This window comes from Haemaphysalis longicornis, unplaced genomic scaffold (assembly GCF_048455015.1).
Source record: "Haemaphysalis longicornis isolate Haplotype H1 unplaced genomic scaffold, Haemaphysalis longicornis Haplotype H1 scaffold_5, whole genome shotgun sequence".
NCBI classification, from domain to species: Eukaryota; Metazoa; Arthropoda; class Arachnida; order Ixodida; family Ixodidae; genus Haemaphysalis; species Haemaphysalis longicornis.
In genome coordinates, this window is record NW_027526385.1 from 24,793,886 (window position 1) to 24,819,732 (window position 25,847).

Consider the following 25,847-nt stretch of genomic DNA (forward strand, 5'->3'; position numbering starts at 1 on the left):
ATGTTATGACAAGTTTCATTTTCGTAAATGTATGTGCGAAATGTTATGTTTTTCAAAGAGTCGTGTAAAGTCATACTTTGTTTTGCTGTACCGTCGTATCGGTCTCGTAGTTTTGACTTTTGTGCTGTAGACTGTGGCGAAAGGCATGCGTTGCCTCGGTTGCCTCGAAGTACGGTAGTTGCAGCTGAGTAGTTTTGACAAATGGTCACGGGCAAAAAGGGGAATGCCTTTAGAGCTCCTGTTGGCTTCTTCGCTCGTTTGCGTCATCTGCCTCGTAGAGCTCCTATAGCCCATTCATGATTCTTTGGTACTGTTGTAGTTGTTGTTTTAACAACACCCAAAATTGAGGTCTGATTCTGAGCTTGTGCCAAGAGATGAGCGCTTCGAATCGTTTCAAGGGGTGTAATGTTTTAGCAGTCAGGTTGGTTTTGTTTTTTTATCATGGTCTGGCATTTCGAGTGGTGTTCAGAGGGCGCTTTCCGCATCGAGTGTGGTTCGACAATGGTTGTCCTGCCGAGTTCGTCATTTCTGCAGGAGCCTTGTGTTCGTGCCTTCTCTGGGTTCACTGAGGAGACCACAGAAAGAAGGCAGCACTTCGGAGAGCTCCACCTCAAGCCCTGGATGGACCTGCTGACTACCCGCATCATTCCAGCCGAGCCGCGATGAGCCGCTCGTCATCCTGATGCATTGTCTGGCGGCGGGGGTGCTGTTGCGACGCGGATTCCCCGAAAACCTGCCGTTGACCCTCCGTCATCGACTTGCCACGAACCGGCGTATTCACAGTGGCGAACTTTGCGCCTACTTGAACTATGAGCCTTTCAGCGACCTCGTGGCTTCTCAAAGCGCCAACCGGCCAGCGGCTGTGCTAACAAAAGCAATGCTGGGAGCCCTGCACAACAAGCCTCGGCGGCGTGCCCGCGCCTCATTGTCATGCCCTCTTGTGGCGTGTTGTCTTCAATAAGCCACTCGAAGAATATTTCCACCGAGGGATGCAAAGCGTCTTCGTGGTAGTGCAACATCGCCAGGACACAGGAGGGCTCTGACCACGGCGAATTGCCACGGCGGGAGCAACCTGGCGCTCACCTGCCAAGGAGAGGAGGGGTCTCTCGTGCGTGTGCGCGTTGTTGGGAAATGACTATCCCACCGCTGCCACCACTGTTGCGACTGGCCATCCGAGCGCAGTCACCGGTGTAGCGATGTTGCCTTGCTCCGTCCGCTATCGACGCGGCGCAGAGCAGAGCGACGAAGTCCTCGAGCCGACGAAGAGTTGAAGTAACATTTATATACAGTATTTACAGGGTAAGCAAACGTTACATCATTCGCACAAAGGCGACAGCACCCTTTCACTCGGTGCTTCCGAAGAGACTGGTGCCGGAGAGAAGCCGCCGAGGAATGCCGACGATGAGAGCCTCCGGGCTTCTTTTATAGCCCGGGAGTTCGTTGTGGCCCCAAGAAGTTCGAAATGCTCCAATCAGGGCTCTCGCTGCCTGAAGTTTGAATTCCGACGAATGGTAGCGAAGCGGTGAGTCAGCTGCGCCGCCAATGGGGAAAGGGAGAGCGATGCCGCCGCCGTCTCCGTGACCTCGCCTCCGGGCGTAGCGACATGCGCTTGTTTGGGTCGTTCTCCGCTGAGAGATTCGGCCGCGCCGCAGCGTTTCGAGATGCAGGAGTCGGCCGCGCCGCAGCGTTTCGAGATGCAGGATTCGGCCGCGCCGCAGCGACAAAGGGAGAGGCGTGACTCAGCCTCGCTGTTGGCGCGTCGCCTCGTGCAACGCCTTCGGGCCAGGCGCTCTGGCACAACAGCACCCCCGCCGCCAGACAATGCGCCGTGAAGACGAGCTGCCTCCACGTGGCTCGGATGCTGGGCGCGCTCGTTCGCCAGGCTCATCCAGGTACACCTCCAGTGCCCCAGGAAAAAGGGCGGCTCCACCAAGTTCCTCTCCTTGAACAGGTACCACCTGCTAGGTCCGGATCACAGGTACCTCCTCGCCGTGCTGCCCAGGTGTCTCGACCAGCTTCGTCCGGCTCTTCCGGTCTGTCCTCAGCACCGGTTGCTCATCGTTCTGGAGCTTGCAAAGAACCGACTGACAACAGGCAACACCCAGCGCAAGCAAGCACCCTCTGTCCTCCGTCAGAACACCAGACTCTAAAATGTGACAAACTCTCCTAGCTAAGTGTCTATCCCCAAATTTGGACCCTCTACACCAAGAGACCAATGCAGGATGTAAAACTCTTAAAAGAAGAACTCACACTAAGTGTCAAACGTAACACACGACATTAAGTGATCTCAGCTAAAGTTGATTACTTGAAATCACGCGGTGCGGAAATAATCAACTGAGGCAGCAAATGAGGGCAATAATTTTGCTCCCATCTACTTGCTACGCTAAAATCTGCTCACGAAGAGGCGAAACGAAAGACACGAGGAGGACGAAGGCCCGGCTTAGTGCGTCTGCGTTACCGGCTACAGAGCACGCACACTTCTGCACTGCCACACGACGCAGCCACATTCCTTTCCGGAAGTACTCTGAGCCTCTTCCCGGCAAGTGAACTTGCAACTTAAGTACAAACTGGCGGTTCCCGGCCGTTCGCATACTCTTGGCATAGTACAGCTTCCACGCCACGATCGCTCGATCGAACTGAATAACGAAACTTTCGAAAAGTCGGGGACCGTTAGAGCTGGCTCCTCGCTCAGGCTCGTTTCAGCGCTTAAAACGCGTCCTCCTGCTTTGTACCCCATTTCACCTTTACTGGCACAGTCGTTCTAAGAGCATCACTAACGGACTAGCCAGTGTGCAGTAATCTTTCACATATGTCTAGCCATATCTAGTCAAACCCGAAAAGTCCTTATCTCTGACTTAGTCGTTGATCGGCGATAGTTTACGACTGCGGCCACTTCGATTTCCGACGGTCTTCGTCGGCCGCGCTACCACAACCACCTGCCTTACTTCGGCGCAACCTATGTGACACTGACTGTCTGACTGATAGCCCTGCTTTGAGCCTGCTCAGCACGACTCGCAAGTGCTCTACTTGCTCCTACCATGTGCTAGAAAAGCTGGCGCCATCGTCGAGGTAATGGAGCGCGCACTACGACAGGCCACAAAACACCGATCCATTAGTTTCGAAAAGCAATACGGCGCGTTCTTGAGACCGAAGCTCAACATGACGGGACGGAATGTTCCGAACGGGGAAACGAACGCAGCGTATCTGCTGGCACGCTCAGAGAGGGGCACTTGCCAATAGCCTCGTACGAGGTCTAGTGTGGAAATGTAATTCGCCTTGGATACGGTCTCCACCCGCTCCTCGAGGTTCGGAATCGGATACGTCTGGTCTCGGGTTATCGCGTTGAGGCGCCGGTAATCGACGCACGGCCTGGGGTCCTTTCCAGGTACTTGAACTAGTATTAGAGGGGAGGTGCAATCGCTCTCACTCGGGACAATGACCCCAAGGTCACACATGCGCTTGATCTCGTCCGCCATAATCTGTTTCTGTACGGGAGAACATCGGTACGGCTTGCTACGAACCGGCTCGTCCCGCGTTAACTCAATGTCATGCTCGATTATCGTAGTCTTTCCGGGCCGATCAGAGAAAACATCCTCAAACTCGAAAATTATTTTCTCCAAGTCCTTCTTTTGCGCTTCACTTAGAGAGGGCTCTAACCTCACTTGCTCCCGCAGGAGATCCGAAGTGCCTTCCTTCAGGTCCGCAGAGGTCAGAATATCTGCGCCTTCCTCATCCTCGGCATTCAAAGCTATGTTCACCACAGCATGACGCTGAATGTAGGGTTTCATCAAATTGCTGTGGTAGATTTTGTTCTGCCGTTTGCCTAGCTTTACTTCGTAGTTTGTGTCAGATAGCTTCGACACTACTTTTGCTGGCCCCTCCCAATGAACTTCTAGCTTATTTTTCTTCGAAGGGCGCAGCAGCATCACAAGGTTACCCACTTCGAACGTACGTTTCCTAGCCGACTTGTCGTAGTACGCCTTCGACAATGCTTGTGCCGCCTTCATGTGGCTCTCAACAAGGTCTTTACTTTTCCCGAGCCTCTGCAGAAGGTTAAGAACGTACTCCACCACGTTTGGGTCCTCACTGTAACCTTCCCAAGACTCGCGCAGCATTCGCAGCGGGGTTCTGAGACTCCGGCCGTACACCAACTCCGCAGGGCTAAACCCCGTACTTTCGTGTGGAGCAGACCTCAAAGCGAACATAGCGGCAGGTACGCATGCTTCCCAATCACGTTTTCGCTCAAAGCAGAGGGCTCGCAGTATTCGCTTTAACACTGAGTGCATTCGCTCCACTGGGTTGGATTGCGGGTGATAGATAGAGCTGTGCACCACTTTGATCCCGCACCTTTCAAAAAAAGTCGAGGTTAGGCAGCTAGTGAAGACGCTACCGTTATCGCACTGAATTTCAGCAGGAAATCCGACACGAGCGAATATTGAAAGGAGCGCGTCAACCACTTGAGGAGAATTGAGCTCTCTGAGTGGCACTGCTTCCGGGAACTTTGTCGCGACACAAAGGGCGGTTAGAATGTACCTACAGCCGTTCTCGGGCAGAGGCCCAACAATGTCGATCACCAGCCGACGGAATGGTTCAGTTATGACTGGTACCAACTTCATAGGCGCCTTCCACTTATCCGTACTCTTGCCGACCCTTTGGCATGTGTCGCAAGAGCGCACAAAGCCTTCGATGTCTTTCCAGCATCTAGGCCAGTAGTACTCTAGCGCAAGTCGAGCTTTTGTCTTTTTCAGACCGAGGTGCCCTGCCCACGCGTTTTCGTGCGCGAGTTCCAGTAGCTGACGGCGATACTTTTCCGGGATCAAAAGCTGCTCGTACTTCTGACCCTTGGCATCCGTGTAACTGCGGTACCACAAGCCGGACTTCTCATGAAATGAAACGTTCTTCTTCTTTGCGCCCCGTTTCACATTCTCCAGCAAGGCTTTTATCGAGCTATCATTTTGCTGTTCTCGAATGAACGTTGCTCGATCCACCTTGATTAACTCATGCCAGCTGTCGGAGACTGGGGACAACGTATCGTTCGCCTCACACGGCGGCGCCGCTTCGGCTTCTCCGCCGAAAGGGGTGACGCAATCCGCTTCGGCCGCTGGCGGTTCAACCAACCTATCGCGAGAGTGTGCGGTCGGCTCGCAGCTCGGGCTACATTTCTCCCCCGCCTTTATCGTTTCGCTCGCTGGGGTAGTGTCAAGTTCCTGGGAGAGCTTCCGCGCCTGCGATCTCGTGAGTGCCATGCACGCCAAACTGGTAAAGAACGATTTTCCCTGTTCTTTGAGCAGTTGCTCCGAGCTATTAGAGAAGAGATAAGGGAAATGCTCGGGGAGCGCTGCGGACACGGCCGCCTCGGTGTTTAGCTTACCAAAACCGCCTTCAATGACGACCCTCGCAATCGGCAAGCAAACGCTCTGCTCCTCGGCAACTTGCCTTATCCACGCGCATTCTCCTGTGCAGTCGTTTGGAGAAACTAGTGACGGGTGGACTACGTCCATAGTTGCTGCGGAGTCTCGGAGTGCTCTGCACTTCTTGCCGTTCACGTTTATCTCCTGCATGTAGGGCTCGAGCAACCGCATGTTCTTTTCGGTTTCTCGGATCGTAGCGAATGCAACCTTCTGTTTACAGTTTGCCGCGATGTGCCCTTCCTTTTTGCAGTTGTAGCAGATTATCTGCTTCCGCGACTCAAATGCCCGGGCGGCATCCGCGCGCTGCTTAGCATCGCTGTTCGATTTTCGAGACTCATCTATGCCTTCCCCAACAGTTTCTTTCGTAGGAGGTGAGTCTTTTCGAAAACTGCGACGCTCTAGCTGTTTCCCTTCTTCAGGCTTCTTCCTAAAAGCGTCCTTACCGTGCGCTTTTTCAACGCGCACCGCCTTATAATGCAACTTTCGGCGGGTGTAGTACTCCTCAGCTAACTCTGCTGCCTTGTTAAGCTTTACTTCTTGGAGCTTATCCTGCAGCCACAACCTGACGTCGTCTTCGACGCAGCGGTAGAATTGCTCAAGCGCTATGCACTCAACCACTTTGTCGCGGTCGTCATAGGCTTCCTCGCCTTTGAGCCACTCAATTAGGTCAGCCTTCAGACGAAATGCGAAGTCTATATGCGACTCATTGCCCTTTTTCGCGAACCGAAACCTCTGTCGGAAAGCCTCAGGCGACAACCTGTATTTCCTCAAAAGAGCCTCTTTGACCTCGTCGTAGCTCTCGAAGGCCTCCTTCGACAGGCACGTTATCACGTCCGATGCCTCTCCAGGAAGCAGGGCTAACAAGTTTTGCGCCCACAGAGACCGTTCGATATCGTTTCGCTCACAAACGTGCTCAAACTTAACGAGGTACTTCGCCATGTCCTCGCCAATAACGAACGGAGGCAGTTGGTCCCGAATTCTCGGACCGTTCGCAGGAGCCGTTGGAGAAGCTACGCTAGGCGCCGGCGAGCCCTGCCGGAACTCTAACCGCTTCAACTCGAGCTGCCTTACGGCTTCCCGTTCCTGCCTTTCGGCTTCTTCCCTGCGTTCCTGCCTTTCGGCTTCTTCCCTGCGTTCCTGTCTTTCGGCTTCCTCCCTGCGTTCCCGTCTTTCGGCTTCCTCCCTGCGTTCCCGACTTTCCGCCTCCTCGCGCTCACGGCGCTCCTTCTTTTCGGCTTCCTCGCGTTCGCGGAGCTCTTTCTTTTCGGCTTCCTCGCGCTCACGGCGCTCTTTGATTTCAGCCCTGGCCTCATTGACTTCCTCAGCCGTTACGTTCTCCTTCCGCATGATCTCAAGGATCGCATGCTTCCGTTTCGCACGGCCTAAGTCAAGGCTCAGCTCCTCGCAAATTTCGATGAGTTCCTTCACTTTAAGGTCCTCCATCGTTTGCACTGGCCTCTTGCTGCTTACCCGCTTTAGAATTCCCTTGCCGTACCTATACTATCGAGCTACTAGTAAGGCACGCGCAAGTAATTCTCTACGCTCCTTTGTTTACCTCTCGGCACTAGCTCTGGTTTCAACACACTCTCTAGGCATGAAACAATCAAAGCTATACACAGTGCTTTACACAGCCCTTCTCTAAACTACTTTAACCTGTGCTAGAGAAGTCTGGTGAACTGAGAGAAAACGTCGAGCGCTTACCACACCAGGTAGTAGCCGTTGCCGGTCGATCCCACCGCTGCCACCACTGTTGGGAAATGACTATCCCACCGCTGCCACCACTGTTGCGACTGGCCACCCGAGCGCAGTCACCGGTGTAGCGATGTTGCCTTGCTCCGTCCGCTATCGACGCGGCGCAGAGCAGAGCGACGAAGTCCTCGAGCCGACGAAGAGTTGAAGTAACATTTATATACAGTATTTACAGGGTAAGCAAACGTTACATCATTCGCACAAAGGCGACAGCACCCTTTCACTCGGTGCTTCCGAAGAGACTGGTGCCGGAGAGAAGCCGCCGAGGAATGCCGACGATGAGAGCCTCCGGGCTTTTTTTATAGCCCGGGAGTTCGTTGTGGCCCCAAGAAGTTCGAAATGCTCCAATCAGGGCTCTCGCTGCCTGAAGTTTGAATTCCGACGAATGGTAGCGAAGCGGTGAGTCAGCTGCGCCGCCAATGGGGAAAGGGAGAGCGATGCCGCCGCCGTCTCCGTGACCTCGCCTCCGGGCGTAGCGACATGCGCTTGTTTGGGTCGTTCTCCGCTGAGAGATTCGGCCGCGCCGCAGCGTTTCGAGATGCAGGAGTCGGCCGCGCCGCAGCGTTTCGAGATGCAGGATTCGGCCGCGCCGCAGCGACAAAGGGAGAGGCGTGACTCAGCCTCGCTGTTGGCGCGTCGCCTCGTGCAACGCCTTTGGGCCAGGCGCTCTGGCACAACAGCGTGTGTGTTTTGCATGGTGGCGCTGCTATCAGTGCCATGAACTCCGTGATTGGTGCCTCCTGACGTCAGCCGGAGAAAAAGGGTGAAGGGGAAGGGACCCAACGTGCCTATTTAATCTCGCGCGCGCAGGAGCGCACTGCCCGCTCTCATACCAAGATGTAAATACTTGTATTATTGTATATAAAGTTTTCTTCTTCGTCAACTTGCCCATCATGACTGCCCCGGCACTTCACCAACCTCGGCCCACATCGACCACGCTACCATGGTTCGCAACAGTGGAGTCAGCGGTGAAATTCCCAACAGTGGAGTCAGCCCCTGGCTTCCCAATAGCGCGCCCGCAAACGTGCCTTGTTGCGCGCTGTAAAGGGCGGCATAAAATTGTAGGCCGCTGCGGTTTGGCATAGCATGTCATTGCGATATAATTAATTGTACGCTGGCAACAAAATTGCCATGTACAATATAGAAAGCACATTCACAGACATTCAGACATTTTCCTTGTTCGGAAAAAAAAATCTCGCTTACAAGATTTCTTCTTTAATTTTGGGTTTGTCCAAAGTTATTGCTGCCGGTCAGTCCTGGTGTGTTCTGAAGAAAGGAAAATAGAAAATGTCCATGCGGTGGAAATTCTGTATTAGAGAACACCGTAAAGAATAGGTATAATCGTTGGTGCTATTACAGCGGGCCTCATACGGCGCATATTTTGTTGTCGCATTACCCCTTTCGCTCCCATTGACGAGGATAGCCGTCATAAGATTTTGTACCAAATTAACCGATTAACAATATGGTGGCCATCGGCCATGACGACTAAACTCGTCATCGGTCATTTTGGGGCCTTGACGGCGCTTTTTGCAAGACATTGAGGCCACGCGGTGAAGCCATCTTTCAATTCAATGCGGAGTTTTATTTAAACCTGCAACACTTTCTTAAATAATATAAGGTGCTCGTTAAAAATAACAACGTCCGTTTTAACGCGACCACAAAATATGCGCCGTATGAGGCCCACTGTATAACGGGCAACGATTGTACCTATTCGTTACGGTGTTCTCCAATACAAAATTTCCACCGCATGGACATTTTTTTATTTTCCGTTCTTCAGAACACACCAGGACTCACCGGCTGCAATAACTTGGGACAAACCCAAAATTAAAGAAGAAATCTCGTAAGCGAAAATTTTTTTCCAAACAAGGAAAATGTCTGTGAATGTGCTTTCTATATTGTACATGGCAATTTTGTTGCCGGCTTACAATTAATGATATCGCAATTACATGCTATCCAAACCGCAGCGGCCTACAATTTTATGCCGCCCTTTACAGCGCGCAACAAGGCACGTTTGCGGGCGCGCCCAGCTTCGTCCAGCTCATGAGCAGCGGATTCGGTCGCCGCTGATGCCTGAAAGCGCCAATGCAACCAGCGCCCCTCTCATAGCCCAGCGCTGCCTTTTGAAGACCGCCTCGCCGAGCATGACACGCCAGCAGAGCGGCGATTAAACATATCAGATATGGCGGTGGGGGCAGTGCGAACACACTCTTCGACCGGCGCTCCATGGTTCCCTTCGGCGCCCATACGCGGCGCCGCGATGCAGTTCGGCCACCGCTCCCGTGCTCCGTTTACTTTTGCACGGACCTGTACATAACGCGTAAAAACGGGATACTAAAATTGTTCGCTAGGACGACAAAATGGCACTGAATTACGGACTGATCACTACGATACGAACCACTTCTACCTTCCTCCGTGTTTTGAAGGGAAAATGGGAACTCTTACATGTGCAGTAAAGCCCGCTTATATCGAACAGCGTGAGGATTGTAAAATAGTTCGATATAGCAAAAATTCGACATAGAAAGTGAAGCAAAAAAATCTCACATGAGAGCAATCTTGCCCACGGAGTCACGAGCTAACGCCGGCTCTTACCACCCTGCAGTTCACTATTGAAACGCCACTTTCTCGGAAAGAAAACAGTCATTTATTGGGGCGGAAAAAATGCGTGAGTGTAGCCTGCTTCTTGGAGCGCAACGCGTTGCTGCTGACCACTTGCTCCACGGTATGTAAAAAGACGACAAGCACAAGACCGCTGCCCTCAATGGCACTGCAGCATCGCCGTAGCAGGGCCACAGCAGCGACGGCTTCGCTCGCGCTCGGAAGTAATACGGAGTCTTTAGCATCTTCGACAGAGTGGAGACAAGCATGGATACAAGCGTATAATGGCGAACCCAGCGAACCGGGCAAGTTCGGGCAGTGAGTGATCCCGCAGCGTCTAATGTAGCGCTTTCGGCGCCAACGGCATGCATGCGTGGAGCTGGGGCCCTATTCTCGACTGCACAAATTGCCGCCAATTTGCCATGGTTGCCAGCAATTTGCCGGAAGTCTTTTCTGATTGGCTTTCAATTTTGGTCACGTGCTTCCGGTTGACAAAGCGGTTGTGTGTGTTGTCATTTGGACGTTTTATGACGTTTACGGGCACCAGTTCTAAACTTTGCCTTATTTCTCTTTACAGAAAACGTACAATTCTTGGCCCGCAATGAAAAACCAGACTAAAAGCACTAGTCATGAAAACGTAGGCCTGTCTTGGCTATTCAACAAAAGTAATGCCTGTAATACACGCCCTCTCTGTGATTGGCTGAGAAGGCATGACGTAATTTAAACTGTTGGCGGGAACGATTACGTCATGCATTGGCCACTTCAGCCTGCGTAAAAGTGACGTAATGCTACGTAACGCCCTGAAAATGGCGGCTGTTTTTGTCGCAAAATACAAGCAAAATCGGCCAAAAAATTGCCCCGGCTTTCGGCGCAGCGATATGTCCGCGAATTTGCAGCAGGCGCAGTCTCGCATGGCGTGCAGTTTAACGCATGTTTTCTACCGAAAGAATTAATAGTTTTGACTGTTTCCAAGTCAGCGATCAGGGAGCTTACAAATAACGTGCAGTAGTTTGCTTTTGTGTTCGGAAATAAGATAAAAATTATTTGTTTGGCGTAACCGCAACGTAAGAGGGCAGCACAAGTCTCCCCATGACAAAGAGAACCCAATGCATGGTATTTGTCCACGCACCTCCTAGTAAGCTGCTGAGTAACGTTATCGAACTCAATAGAAAAATAGCAAAGAAAATTGACTCGTTTGTTTATTACAGCGTAGATTGAAATCGATCTTGACGAATGAGTGAATCGGCGACATTGGTGCGCTCCGCAATTATCAGGCGTAGCCCCTTGGTGCTCTTATGTGTCACACAAGCGATGGTCGTCGCCGTCTTTTTCTGTGATCACGCCATAAACTTGTAACATATCAGCAGACAATAGCGTGGCGGCGTGGGAAGGTGATAACGCAACAAAGCTTGCATTGAAGCAGACAGCCCAACTATGTTACTAAAAGCGATTGAAAGAAATAAATAGATACGGTAAAAAATTGTGTGATGTTCTTTAGCTCGACATCCGCCTTTCGCTCGCGTCTGGATCAACGTTACTGGATCGCCTTGTGGTGTTGACGCCAATTTTGACCTGCAGAAATGTGTTTTTCTTGCCAGCCTCAGCTACCGTCTTAATTTTTATAGTACATGCCAGGCGTTTTTATATCTTTCTTGCGCAATATTTTATACCTTGATTGCGATCTTTATGAGTGAATCGTAAAATTACACTGCATGTCGTCATAGCTATAGGTGCAGCACGTCACTGATTGCTTACGTCGTGCTAGTGCAAAAAAAGAAAAAACATGGCTGAATTGCCGGCAATTTGTGCAGTCGAAAATAGGGCGCTTGGTCCACTCTTCCACGGCCGGTTTGGACGCGCTCCAGTGCGCGCGGGAGTCGCAAGCGACTCCCGCAAGACCGCTGCGCGCCGATGTATTGCGGGAACGCCTGCCGCATGCCTAAGCTAGGAGAGCGAAAGTCCGGCGTGGGAGAGTTCGATATATTGTCACCTAGCCAGAGACGACGCAGCTGTCTTAAGGAAAAAACAAGTTTATTGGAGCGAACTTGTGCTCCCCTAACAACTCAAAGAATACACAGACGGCGAAATAGCAGTCAACAAAGGGACGTGCGTAGACTGGTGTCGGCGATTAGAATGCCGCGGCATCTGCTCAGCGGAAATTTATCATTCGGCGCGAGGGTTTCTGGAATAGTCGAATAGAATCCAGAACACTGTAGATCAACGAAGATTATTCTAGCAGTTTGCATTAGTTCGGAACGCTCTCCCTATCAGAAGAGATAACACATGCGGCACAGAAAGAAAGAACGGAACACGTGCCTCCCTTGGCACAGACAACACCGATAACACAGACCGGCGCGGCCGGATGGCAAAAGCAAAACACAAATAAACAAACCCAATGTATGGTTCGTGGCATTACCCCCCTCTAAGAGTGCATCGACCCGATGCTAACACAAGCGACAGTCCGAACAAAAAATTCCCCGCATTTCCCCGAGGGGAAGAATGTGAAAGTGCGAATGCACGAGTTGAATTTGCGCGGTTCGGTAATGTTCGCGAAAGAGAGATCACACACACACACACACAACTACAAAGAAAGAAAGATGCATTTATTCACAGACACCTATTTGTGTTGTCGTTGTACTTGATTGCTAGAGCGAATTTCAGCTTTGAAATTTCGTGTCAGTACTCCTTTAAGCAGGTGCATTAGCCCTTCTCACGCCCGATTCCCGAACAATCCCCCACGTGGGTATGTGCCTTGTCAGCGGCCAGGCAGCGCGCGCCCATCTCCAACCGTTGCCAAGGAAGACGAGGAGATTCCTGGCCAATCCCCCACGTGGGTATGTGCTATGTCAGCGGCCAGGCTGCGCGCGCCCATCTCCACGTGCGCGGACATCGCCGGTGGACGCAGGTTCAGGGTCGCTTAAGAAGTGCATTGCACTTTAAAAAAATACAAGTCTGTCATCGTGCGTAGAAAGGTTTTAAGCGAACCACGTGGACGACTTCGGGCCGCGTGCATCGTCGTGATGTTCCGGAATCACCATCGCGGATCACATCGTAGGTAAGGTGGCCAACCCGTTGTAGAATCCGGTAGGGTCCGAAATACCGTCGTAGAAGTTTCTCGCCGAGTCCGCGTCGTCGGGTGGGAGTCCGAACCCACACACGATCCCCTGGGCTGTACTCGGCGTCTCGGCGTCGGAGGTTGTAGCGTCTCGCATCCACCAGCTGCTGGTCCGTTGTGCAACCTCGAGCGAGCTGTCAGGCCTCCTCCGCACGCTGAAGGTATCCTTGGACATCGGCGTTGGGGTCACCTTCTTCCACGTGGGGAAGCATGACGTCAAGCATCGTATTCGGCCGTCTTCCGTAGACATGCTCGAACGGTGACATCTGTACGGTTTCCTGGATAGCTGTGTTGTACGCAAAAGTGACACACGGAAAGACTTCGTCCCAAGTCTTATGTTCAACGTCGACATACATAGGCAGCATATCCGCGATTATCTTGTTCAGGCGTTCCGTTAGTGCGCTCGTTTGGGGGTGGTATTCCGTAGTTCATCGGTGATCCGTGTTGCTGTAGCGTAAGATTCCTTGCATAAGCTCCGCAGTGAAGGGCCTTCACTGAAGGCCGTTGTGCGGTCCGTGATTAGGACTTCAGAGGCTCCATGTCGCAGCACAATTTGGTTTATGAAGAACTTGGCGACTCCTTGTGCAGTCACCCTCGGAAGAGCGGTTGTCTCTGCGTAGCGCGTCGTGCACTCTGTCGCTACGACAATCCACTTGTTGTGTGATTGTGACATAGGAAACGGGCCTAGAAGGTCCATTCCGATCTGTTGAAATGGCCTCGACGGGACGGTGATCGGTTGCAGTATACCGGCTGGTCTTGTCGGCGGCGTTTTTCGTCGCTGGCAGTCACGGCAGCTCCGGACGTAGTGGGTGACGTCGGATGCAAGGCAGGGCCGGTAGTACTTCATCTTGATTTTCCCAATTGTGCGAGCTGTGCCGAGATGTCTGGAAGATCGGTCGTCGTGGCACGCTTCCAAATTTTCGTCACGAAGATCTGCAGGGACGACCAGAAGGTAAATCGCTTTGGTTCAGGGGCTGAAATTCTTCTTCATGAGGACGGAGTTTTTGAGGCTGAACGCTCGTCAGTTCCTCTTGAACGCCCTAGGCACGGCGACGTTGCGTCCTTCGAGGTAGTCGATCATGACGCCCAGTTCGGGGCCGGCACGCTGCTTGGCGGCTAGATCGCTCTCTGTCACGACTCCGAAGACCGCGCTGTCTTCATCGGTGTCTTGTGGTGGTGGGTCGACGGGTGCGCGGGACAGGCAGTCGGCGTCGGAGTGTTTCCTGCCGGATTTGTAGACTATTGTAACGTCGACCTCTTGCAGGCGCAAGCTCCACCGCCCAAGACGGCCAGAGGGATCGTTCAAATTGGCGAGCCAACACAGCGCATGGTGGTCTGCCCATATGATAGCCAGACACTCTTTTTCGGAGGCAGAGTAGTTTTTTTTCTCCTTCGACAGACCACGGCTTGCATAGGCGATCACGTTTTCGCAACCGAATGGCTTTTGGACGAGGACGGCAACCAAACCTATATCGCTGGCGTCCGTGTGCATTTCCGTTTGGGCGTTTTAGTCGAAATGAGCGAGCACGGGCGAGTTTTGCAGGCGTTGTTGCAGCTCGCAGAATGCTTTTTCTTGGGCGTTTTCCCAGGCGAAAGGGGTACACTCCTTTGTCAGGCTCGTGAGTGGCTCTGCAATGCGTGCGAAGCTTGCGACAAAGCGCCCGTAGTATGCGCATAGTCCGATAAATCTTGGCACGCTCTTTTTGTCTTTCGGTCTTGGGAAGTTCGCTATGGGTGATGTTTTCGCCGGGTCAGGCAGGACTCCCGCGGCGTTGACGATTTGTCCCAAAAACTTGAGTTCCTCGTAAGCGAAGTGGCACTTTGAGGGCTTCAGCGTTAACCACGACGAGTGAAGAGCCTCGAGTACAGACTCGAACCTCGCAACGTGTTCGTCGAAAATCCGGGCGAATACCACAACGTCGTCGAGGTATACGAGGCAGGTGTGCCACTTCAGGCCAGCTATCACAGTGTTCATGACCCTTTGAAACGTTGCGGGCGCCTTGCACAGCCCAAACGGCATCACCTTGGATTCGTATAGAGCTTCTGGGGTTATAAATGCAGTCTTCTCTCGGTCTCTCTCGTCCACTTCAATTTGCCAGTAGCCCGTCTTCTGATCCATCGATGAGAAGTACTTCGCGTGGCAGAGGAGGTTGAGGGCGTCGTCGATTTGTCGCAGGGGGTACACGTCCTTTTTGGTGATTTTGTTCAGTCTCCGGTAGTCAACGCAGAACCTTAAAGGGACACTGAAGTGATATGTAAACATTGCGGGATTACTAGCGCAAATGGACCCTATGCGAAATTGCTTGGTGATCTAGCAACACTGATGTAAACAAGACCGTCCGCCATATTGGTACGGGCGACGATCGCGAAGTCTCGCATTGTTTACTGTGGAAAAGTAGGTGACGGTAACGCGGTATGGCTCAAACTGGACTGCGTTTTTCGGGTCCCGACCACGGATTGTGGACGAAGGACTCGTCTGCGCTGCCGACTGTGTCTGAGGACTCACACCACTCGTGGTGCCGCGCCGAAGACCCATCCGAGCCCAGCGCAGCAGGCATGCCGCCTAGCCACCGAGCCGCATTGCTCGCCTTCATCGGTGCGGACAAACACGTGCGACTCGCAGTAAGTAAATCTTTGTTTTTTACTTGACGCGAGTTAACCGGTATGAGCATTTGTACAGCACTTTGTTCACCGTTGTTTACCATGTAAATGCGTAGCGGGGACCCTGTTGCAGTAACCCTGAAAGAGGAAAGCGACAATCGCCAGACCGTACCGCTAGTGGGTGGATTAGGTATTTTCAAATGCTGTACATCGAATTTACGGGACGATTTTTGGCGAAGATGTTTACGGAAAGGTTGCGGCCGTTTTCCGTGACGGTCGTCCGCCCGTGCGTTTGCCGCAAAGCATTCGTGCTTTGCGGCGAAGTCAACTACAAAAGTGCACATGCGCCTTGAATTTTCGTTTTTGTGTGTGTTTTCATTATTTATTGCGCATGTCCTGCCGCAAAAATCTGTTTGTGCGTCTGGCTTGTCCTTTTTTGGCAGTGGGGTGGTTGTGGTAGCTTCTAAAGCGCATGTTTTGAGTGTGCCCGAACAGATAATACCGTAAAACCTCGTTAGCTCGAACTCACTGAACTAATTTTTTTTTTTTTTAAATTCGATGGGTCATCGGTATAGCCAGAATGTTTACCTGTTTATCTGGAAAGGTTTTGGAAGTGAGTTCCAGATAATCATAATATTGCTTGCTTAAGTTATGACGAACACGAATATGCGGGTACTGGTATCATTACCCACGGTGAGGTTCTCTTGAAAGTACATTAACAAATCATGCAGCGATACTTGCACGCTCGAACTTGAAAAACAATTCTGACATCATTGCTGTTTGAGGTGTAGATTATTGCCCTTGCAACAGTGTTAAGCAAGACACCAAATCTGGTCATTTTGAGTCGAGATGTTCCTTGCGGCCCCTGCTTTCTGCTCTGTCTCTGTAGCATAAACTGTAGCGGATTAGTCCTGTTCTTCCCTGAGTGCTATTTACTGTTACTCTCTCCGTTCTTGCAGGTTGGGCCTCATCCATGTGGTCAGCAGCTGCTTTCGCTCCCAGAGAAAAATTGACCGGCCCTATGTTGTGTGCCTCACCTCTGAGACGGACAGTGGGGCGATGGTGGAGGCAGCGTGCGAGTGCCCGGCGGGTTGCAGTGGAGCATGCAGTCACATCCTGGCAGCTGTACTCGTCCTCTTGCAAGCCCAAGGTTTTAAAGAGGCGCCACCGGAGCTTGCGTGCACAACTGCCACAACAGTGGGGACGTCTGAGACAGCAGGGCATCAAGCCAGCGAGTGTCCAAGACATTGACTGGAGAAGCCCGCAAGAAAATGGCCCCTCCCTTCCCTTGCCAATGCGTCTGTTCGGCGCACGTCAAGTGCAGGAGCAATGCGAGCAGCAATAAAGTGTCTTGCAAGCGCTCGGGAGAAAACTTGGTAGCCTTTGGAATGGGTTTTTTTGCCTCAGTTTTGCTGGCCTCACCCCCCCCCCCCCACACACACACACACACAGTAACAGAAACGAGGACTGGCATGTCACCTGGAGGGTCACCTATGAGCTACCAGCTAGCATTCAAGCAACATCACGCCGTGGTCATCTCGCGAGCACGCAGAGGCTGGGCAATGTCGTGTTTACTAGACCGCTGCATGCAGGGGTGCGCGAGAATGCTGTTCCATTTATATCCACAGTTTGCTATATTGCACGCGCTATAAATCAGCGAAGTATTTTAATTTACTAGGATTTTCACTGTGGATACAAAAAAAGCAAAACCACTCAAGCTGATGCGCGGTGGACTAATGCAACTCGGGCCGTTTTTTTTTTTTTTTTTTTGATGAAAACTTGAACATTTCCTCACCTACCTACATCAATGGCCACTATCATTACGCCGGAGGCATGCATGCAGTATGTGACAAACTAGAGGAGTGAGTGTGTATTTTAGTCGCAAAATATTCGACAGTAAATACATCGCGGCTGAAATGACAATGGGCAACAAGTTAACTTGACGTAAACAAACCTGTCAGCCCGGCAAATCGGGAACCAAGTGCAGAAACTCGAATTTTCCAACGTCAGATCATCATAAAACAGTGTACGCCACTTCCGCAACGACAGGCGGTTAAATGCACCGAAAAGAAACTAACAACTTACTCCGATACCGTGCGCGCCCGCCACAGAGGAAATTTTCAACCGCGCCGTGACGGCGTAGTGCGGCAAGAAAAGTTTACAGCCCTAGGTAAGATAAAGGCTCGTGTAGGGGCTAAGCGGTACCATTTAACAATGAAATGAAGCGGGCGTAGAGCCACAGGGACGAGTGAAGAAATAAAGCCTAATTTTGACAACGTGTGGTACTGTTTCCCCGCTCGAGCGCCGCTGTCAGTCATAAATAGGTGACGCACGCTCAGGCTTCATTTATAATACAAAGGCTGAACCACGGAACTCCAACGCAGCTGTATTTTTCATCCGGACAGCGACTACGAAATCCCGCGCTTAGCGAACCAATGACAAATACTCGCTCCCAGCGCAACGCGCTCAGCGTGTCACAAAGGTTGCTCGCGCCGGCGTAGTTCGCGTCAGAAAGTTCGTTCAAGAGCGTGGAACTTCACGTGCCTTTTCTCCATCTGGACCGGTATTTCCTCGTTGCGTGCACTGCGGCACGCAGCAATGCTACGGCATTGTAGTCCATCAACAAGTGCGGTCAATGCCCGCCTTCTATGTTTTGCTACTTGGTTTCGGTTTCAAACGACCGTACCAAAATGGCGGACCTAGTTACCGGAGTCGACGTGAGATGGCGGGGCGCATTTTGCATAGGGTCTATTGTAGTCCGGAGTCGCCAGGCCATGTTTCGACCACTCTAGGCGCGTTTACGCGATTTTGTTTAGTAGAAAAACTAATTCGAAAACGCTGTCCTCCTCTCTTTACGCTCGCCCATTTTCTGTGGCGTTTTCGTGTGACGTCAGGAGGGGATGAGCTGGCAATTGGCTGCGCCACGGCTGCGCTACTGCACGGCTCCCCGGCCGACAGAGTCAGTCGGCCCAGCGTTTCGTCCGCCGGCCGCCGGCGGGTCGTCGCAATCAAGGAAGTTAAAAAAAATTGCTTGGTCGCAATTCGTTCGCTTAGTTGAAACCAAGCCAGGACACGTTTGTGAATGGAAGAATGTGCCTTTCTTTACTTGGTTTGTTTGTACACTGTATCTAGCTCCAAGTCAAGGTCGCTTCACACAAGCGCTGCACATGCGACGCTTCGCTGACTGGTACGCCAGTAGGAAAATATAAGGCCTCTTGAAGGCGGGAGAAGAGTCAGCGAAGTCAATATAGGTACTAAGCAAATAAAATCAACTGATATTTTTACCGTACAGCGTAAAACTAGGGCGCGGGAAGCACTTTTTTGCGCTGGGCGAACAAGCACAGCGGTCAGCAGCACGACTACGCATCTGCGAACGCTTTTCCGTCTACGAAATGCAATTGCTAGACGTGAGCTACTGTGGAAACTCGGGCGACGCTTACTGCACGATCGCAGTACAACAAATAGTCACCTAAGCGGCTTGAAATGCCAAAACTAAATAAAAGTGTAAACCGGTTGTACAATATATACCCTATATTAGCAAGGCCTTCGCGTCCCGCTCCGTAGCCTAATAGTCTGAGGCACTAGGAATTCATTGCAGATGTTTTGCGAGTCACGAGTTCGAATCCCCGCGGGTAAGTGCTTTTTTTTTTTTTTTGTAAGTTAACTTTTTTGTTTTCCGCCGATGTTTTCTATATTGAGTTCACCTTTTTTGGGGCCGCAACGTTCATGGCTACACGAACTAGTTCACAAAACGCGCGCAGGCTGGCACTGGCGCGCGAGCGAGTTCTCGTTGGCGTGCTGTTGCCATAAGCACCGACTGCTTGCAGGCAGTGGGCACAGGCCAGAATGAACAGACCCTTGGCCTGGTGCGAACACGCTTTTTACGATACAGGCATGAGGGAGGCAAGCTCCAAATATGGGGGAAAAGCGCATGACATTTGGGCGTCTGCGGGTACGCGGAGGGCGTTCATGCACTGCGTAGGTCTCGGCTAGTGAATGCTACGACTACAAGCCGTCCTGGGAGGCTTATCTTGTGCATTTTACAGCCGACAACATGGCAGAAGCGCGGTACGATGATTACTGAGATATTGAGAATGCCCATCCAACAAAGCCATTGGTTATGTTTTACAGAACCGAAACCGAAACCGAAACTTGTGTGATTGCTAACCTTGGGCATCGTCCAATCACGGCGCCCCTCCTCTCAACGTCAAAGCCTTAGTTGGTCCGGCCGCCGTAAACCGCGCATGGTAGTTTTTCTTCTTTCGCGCTTTGTAAAATAATTACCGATTTGTCAACCGGATAAACGATGAAAAGTGTGCTGATTTGAGCCAGTCTACGCAGTGCAAGCAAAAACGGGAGCTTGACAAATTCACTTCAGTGTCCCTTTAAAGGGACCCTGCAACACTTGCCATCGACTACTAGTAATGTATCTTGGGATAAAGTCTATTGTCCCAGAAATCTTCTGCCGCAAGAGATATGAAAATCCGTTCACAATTAACGAAACTACGCGCGATGAGAAATCGCGCATAATCGTTCCCTCTCAACTCGACCGCGGATAACGCGACGAAAGCTGCGCGCTCTCTCCCGGAGAGGGGTGCGGCTCGCGGCGTTCTCTTCGGCGGCCTTCGAGATATCACATGCCGGGTAGTTTTCTCTTTTTCTCCGCAACGCGGAGGGGCCTATTTCCGGTCTGGTGCCACAAAAAAGCAGGCATGAGTGCCTGCTCGCAAGTGCGCGATCGGGCTGGTAGGGCGCTTTTGAAGCAATAAACGTTTGTAGTCCAGTGGTCCCGTGAAAGGGAAGTATTGAGCTCATCACTCAAACTCCGCGCGCACTCAAAACACAAAAGAAACGGCAAAACTGTGCCTACAGGTTCAGGCATAGAAGAGGTTCGTACACAGCTATGACGACGACGTAAATGGGAGAATCTAGTCGCGAAGTTGACCAATGACAGCCGATCGGGCAGCCATGGCCTATGTGACGTCCCTTAGGCCATGCCAGGGGTTGCATAATGAGGACAACTGAAGAGAGAGCGGTTGGTTTTTCCGCGTCTTTCACATCGATTTGCGCGCTCGCCGCTTCACGTGCACGTGTAATATTTCGCTCAGGTATTCCTGGCCGTGTAATCTAAACGTCGCGCAGGTTTACTTGCACTGCTCAAAGAGTGTTGCAGGGTCCCTTTAAAGTGCCGTCTTTTTTCTTCACGAGTACAACGGGCGCAGCCCACGGACTTTTAGATGGCTGTAATATGTCGTCGCTGAGCATGTCGTCTACTTGAGTCCGGATGGCTTCGCGCTCGTGTGAAGACAGGCGGTACGGTGTCCGTAGGGTAGGTCGGGCTCCATCTTCAGTTATTATCCGGTGCCAGAGGTCTCTGACGTAACTTTGAGTTCGACGAAAAACACTCGCCGTAGCGATGACGCAAAGCACATATCTGGTTCCTTTCTTTTTGCGGTAGCGACGGATTCAAGTCGAAAGGATGCGGGAGCTTGAAGGTATCTTCGGGTGCGCGTTCAAAGTGGGCGGCTGCGATTACGTCACTTGCTTGTTGCGTTTCTTCGAGGAATGCAATTGCAGCGCCCTTGTTTAAATGCTGGCACTCCTCGGTAAAATTGGTGATCAAAACGTGGGATCTGCGTTGCTTCAACTGCACGATGTCTCTTGCGACAGACACACTGCGGTCGAGAAGCAACCTTTGGTAACTTTCCACAATAGCGTCGACGTCAAGAGCAGCACCTGCAGTAGACGGTGATCATCAAGCTTGCGCGAGGTGGCAGTTGACATGATCGTCGGCGATCCTTACAGCTGCACTGTGTTCGGGGTTCGGTTCCGGCGTCATGGAGTGATCGGAGGAAAAAGGTATCGACTTTGTCTGCAGGTCAATTATTGCGCCGTTGTCCGTCAAAAAGTCCATTCCGAGAATTACGTCGCGGGAGCAGTTAGGCAAGACAACGAACGCGGCAGGGTACGTCGTGCCGTCTATGGTGACGCGGGATGTGCACGTTCCACTTGCCGTCACGAGGTGGCCTCCTGCTGTGCGTATGTGCGGTCCGTCCCATCTGGTCATAACGTTGTTCAGCTTAGACGCGAATGGTCCGCTCATTACTGAGTAGTCGGCTCCCGTGTCTACGAGGGCGACTACATCAAAGCCGTCGATGGACACCTTGACGTCGGACGCCGCCTTCCTCGAGTTCCTGGTTCGTCGGGGCGTCACATCTCGGCTTCTGCGTGCGTGTTGACAATCGGGGACTGTGCGTCGTCGTTGTCGTCGTCTTCTCAGGGGCAGGCTCGGTCATGTCGGGTACGCGTCGCGCCTTGTGGCTATTGTTGTGTGCGGGTGTCAGGTCAGGGTTAGGTCGGGTTGTCGGGAGTCGTGAGTCCGAGTCTTCGGATAATCGTTGCGTCGTTGGAGGGTTTTCGCTTTTCCGCCGTTGTGCAACTTCGCTCCAGAAGTTGGTGCCTTTAGTTTCCCCCGCGTGGGCTGGGAGACTTTCTACGTGCAAAGTCAGCACTGCTACGGCGGTCGGGCGACTGGAACGGGTAGGGCGACGGCGAATGGTTGAAACGGGCTGGTCCACGGCTGGTGTTGGACAGGTATTCTTCAATCTCAGATGGGCGCTGGCCCGGTCGGGGGCATAGTGCGGCGACGGAGAAACCACGAAGTCCGAGTCTCTTGTATGAGCAGCGACGGTAGATGTGGTCGCCCTCTCCGCAGTGGTAGCACAGGGGATGATTATCCGGTGTTCGCCATACGTCAGTCTTCCTCGGCATCTGGTTTGGTACTACAGGGGGTCGGGCGGGCGACAGTGGGTGTCGGTGGGTGGGGCCTCTTGACAACGTGTTGGAGCAGGGCGGGGTCGACGAACATCCGCGGAGTACGTCATAGCCTGTGGCTCGCAGAGTACTTCGGATAGCATAGAAGTTCCTGAAGCGTTTTGAATTTCTTCCCGAATCACGTCAGTTAGGTAGGCGACTTGGGGTTGCGACGTCGTCGGGAAAAGTTTCCGCAGCTCCTCCCTCACCACTTCACGGATGGTGTCATGTAGTGAGTCGGAGTTAATAGCGTCGGCACCAATCGTCTCCGAAACCAGCACATTGATTGGGCGGTCGTACTGCCTCGTTCGGATTTCGAGCGTCTTCTCCATCGCGGCGGCCTATGACGCGAATTCGGACATGGCTTGGGGGGGTTGCTAACAAGGCACGCGAAGAGCTTTTGCGTCACAGCTCGCATCAGAAACCGTAGTTTCTTTTCCTCTGTCAGTTCTGGGTCCGCACGGCGAAAAAGTCGCTCCATCTTCTCGACAAAGATCATGACCCCTCCGTTGGGATGCTGCGTTTGAGTTTCCAGCAAAAGCACTGCGCGTTCTTTTCTGACCACGGTAGTAAAGATCTTCAGGAACTCGCTTTTGAAGCGAGCACAGTTGGTCAAGGAGCTCTCGTGGTTCTCGAACCAAGTGGGAGCTGAATCTTCCAAGTAAAAGAAAACATGCCGGGACGTTTCTGCGTGGTCCCACCTGTTGAAGATCCGGACGCGCTCTATAGTTTCTCCAACCATTCTTTTGGATCTTCTGTGGGGGCTCCTCGGAAGGATGGTGGTTCCTGTGGCTGCTGCAGAACGATTGGTAATGTTGCTTCTTGCACCATGGTGGTTTTTCAGTTGTCGTTCTTTTGGGTCCGTCTGGCAGGAGAACAAACTCGGGCGGGAGGCCTTGCAGGCGGCGGCTGGCTCTAGTTGGACTGGCTTGGTGGCTTCCAGAGGTTGTTGGTAGCATAAAGGGTGCGTACCCAGCATTTTCACCAGATGTCACGTAGCCAGAGACGACGCAGCTGTCTTGAAGAAAAAACAAGTTTATTGGAGCGAACTTGTGCTCCCCTAACTACTCAAAGAATACACAGGCGGCGAAACAGCAGTCAACAAAGTGACGTGCGTAGACTGGTGTCGGCGATCAGAATGCCGCGGCATCTGCTCAGCAGGAATTTATCACTCGGTGCGAGGGTTTCTGGAATAGTCGAATTGTATCTGGAGCACTGTAGATCAACGAAGATTATTCTAGCTGTTTGCGTTAGTTCGGAACGCTCTCCCTATCAGAAGAGATAACACATGCCGCACAGAAAGAAATAACGGAACACGCGCCTCCCTTGGCACACAAAACAACGATAACACAGACCAGCGCAGCCGGACGGCAAAATAAAAACACAAATAAACAAACCCAATGTATGGTTCGCAGCAACATCTAAAGACAGGCACGAAAAATTGCGGTTTTAGGCGCCCATATTAGGCACTGAAAGTGCGATTTAGCTATTTATAGGCACCAAATACTGTTGTTAGGGCACATGTAGGCTCAATTCGTATTTAATTCAGCAGCATATTTTACGATAAATTTATGACTTGCAGTAAAAACAGCAGACAATTTAAGTCTTGTACAGTGGGAAAGTAATTTTATTTTATTCATGAAAATCAGCCACACAAGAGTTGCTATTTTAACAGATTTGCGTGAAATGCAGGGTGATTCGCCCACAAAAGAAAAACATAAAAGCAATGGCACGGCACAGCAATCCCAATTATTTGCAGCCTAAAGTTGTACCTCATTTCGGTCGATAATTGTGTGCGAAAAAACAACTGAACGTTCACTGAAGTTGGAGGAGCGTGCTTGTTCTTCGGGATGCTTCTTGAGTCCATCTACAATATAATTATGTTTGGTGCTCAGAACCTTCGGCAGCTCTTTTAGCACAGGGAATCCAGGAATTTTTCGCCAGACAGAATGGCAGATTCTCATGCAGGAATGGCTCTATCGGAAACCGGTCCTTTGGGGTTTGTGGCGGGTATGCCCTCGACCTTCGAATTGAGCCCAGCATTCTTAGTCAGATTGGTGCAAAAGCTCTCAGCTGCGGAAATGCTTTTTGCTAAGAGTGTGAAATAAGCACAAAAAAGTACCAAGTCACGTTCAAGTGTAGTGGGGTGTAAACAATTTCGGCTGCGACGCTTTTGTCGCCTGCAATGGTGTTAGAAGTACCGGCGAGTGTATTTATAGTAAATTTCCGCCCTTAGCCGAATTTTTAAGTCGTAGCAATAGGACATGTGGCGGAACAGGCACATTCGGTAACTGCTTCTTGAAGACACAACTGCAAACCGAAGAAAAATCTTAACTGCAGGTATTTATTCGTTGACAGAGCAGAACGACCTGACCTGCTCAGCTGTTCAAGGCACCGTTGAATCCCATTTATTCGACGGTGCCGTGGTTTTTACTGCGTTAGCAATGGAGGGGGCACATGGACAAAAGTTCTCGCCGTTGGTCCGCGGACACAGCGCGTCAGAAGGACATACAACAAAACAGCCCGTGTGGACAAGGGTGACGTCTGGGTAAGGTTGGCTGCGGTTGGCTGCGTACGGACCTCTGGCAGCTCGGCCGATGTGACGAGGTCTAGGTGGCGGTGGTTTGTGCACGGCTTGCGTTTCTGGGCTTGTTTGGCACAGCTCGCGTCTTTCTTTTGCAAACGGGGTGTGACAAACACTTTTTTGCGGGTTCCTGAAGCGAGAACAGTCCGTGCAGACCAGTGACTCGAAAAAAAAAAGGCACATATATCACAAAAGCATTTTTCGGGGCTAAAAAGCCCATATAGACCCTTAAAGGCAAAATAGGCGCTAAAAAGCCCATGTAGTCAAAATAGGCATTATAGGCACAATAAACTATTTCTTAAAATGCTCCCCTTCGCTTAGTTCATGTTTATATGTTAAATAGGCTTGATACGGACTCAAGAAAAAAATAGGCATTATGCCTAAAGTTCCGGTCTCTAGATATATCCATTGTGAGCAAAATTACGTTTGATATAAAAAGTTCAATATGCATGTAATTTTTATCGGGTTCGATACAAGGAATAATTAGATATAACCGTGTTCGATATAAGCGGGCTTTACTGTATAGCAAGTATTCCAGTTCGTACGCAAGGTTTTTCCTATGATAACGAGAATGAGCACGGGTTGTAAATGGAGGAACACACACTTCAGCTTAGTTGAAAATACACAAATAAAATCAGTGCTTTTGCTCACGGTGAAAAAGGATAACCACCATATCTGGGAGCAGTCCAAGAAGTGCACGAAACGAACAAGTTGTTTTTTAAGTCATGATTGCGCATATTTTCTGGATAATTAGCTAGATAAACTCTGACGAACTAGAGTTTCCTTAGAGTGGACAAATATGGGGCTTTACGTTTTCCTCCCCAAGAATCCCATGTATTGACAATTGACGGTAATCGCACAATAGTTTCTACTACACCATGAACTGCGTTATTATATAAAAAGTCAAGGAACCTCGGTGTATTGTTAGAGTCGCCTTTACGGATAATTGCCGTGTAAACTACGTTATTATGAAAACAAA

General features: G+C 51.3%; 1 protein-coding gene and 1 pseudogene across 1 annotated transcript in view; both read right to left on the reverse strand.

Moving 5' to 3' along the window:
* LOC144137959 (TNF receptor-associated factor 5-like) overlaps positions 1 to 25,847 on the reverse strand; it is a 199,709-nt gene that overhangs the window by 81,652 nt on the left and 92,210 nt on the right. The gene's annotated exons all lie outside the window — the stretch shown is intronic.
* On the reverse strand, positions 6,041 to 7,663 carry LOC144139109 (uncharacterized; annotated as a pseudogene).